A 605-nucleotide genomic window follows, 5' to 3' on the forward strand; every position below is an offset into this window, starting at 1 on the left:
CTCTTCACAACAACAGAACATTGACTAAGAAAATTTCTCTTTTAATATTTAATTGTGTGCTGGAGGGAATGTACATGTAGTGTGTGTGTGTGTGTGTGTGTGTGTGTACATATGTGCAACCAGATGATTCTTGTGTAGCAACTTCCTCTAAGATAAAACATTATACCAATGAGGAAAGCTCCTAAAGGCACAGCCTGTTCTAAAGCAGCGGCTCTCTACCTATAGATTGTAGCCCCTTTGGGAGTTGAACGACCTTTTCTCAGGGGTTGCCTAAGACCACGGGGCCACAGATATTTACATTATGAATCATAAGAGTAACAATTACAGTTATGAATAGCAATGAAAATAATTGTGTGGTTAGGATCACCACAACATGAACTGTATTGAGGAGTTGCCACATTAGGAAGGTTGAGAACCACTGTTTGTTGGAGGGTGGGGGTGGGGTTGAAACATTCTATTCTGCAGAGCAGTTTATCAAGCTCAGGAAATAAACAACTTAAAAGCTTCAGGAAGTCCCTGAAACTGACCAGACTCTCTAGCTTTCTCCTTCTGCCATCATATATAAGGCACAAAAACTGCTAAGAAGCCTGGTGTAGTGGTGTGCC

Source organism: Mus caroli, chromosome 2, assembly GCF_900094665.2.
Source record: "Mus caroli chromosome 2, CAROLI_EIJ_v1.1, whole genome shotgun sequence".
NCBI lineage: Eukaryota > Metazoa > Chordata > Mammalia > Rodentia > Muridae > Mus > Mus caroli.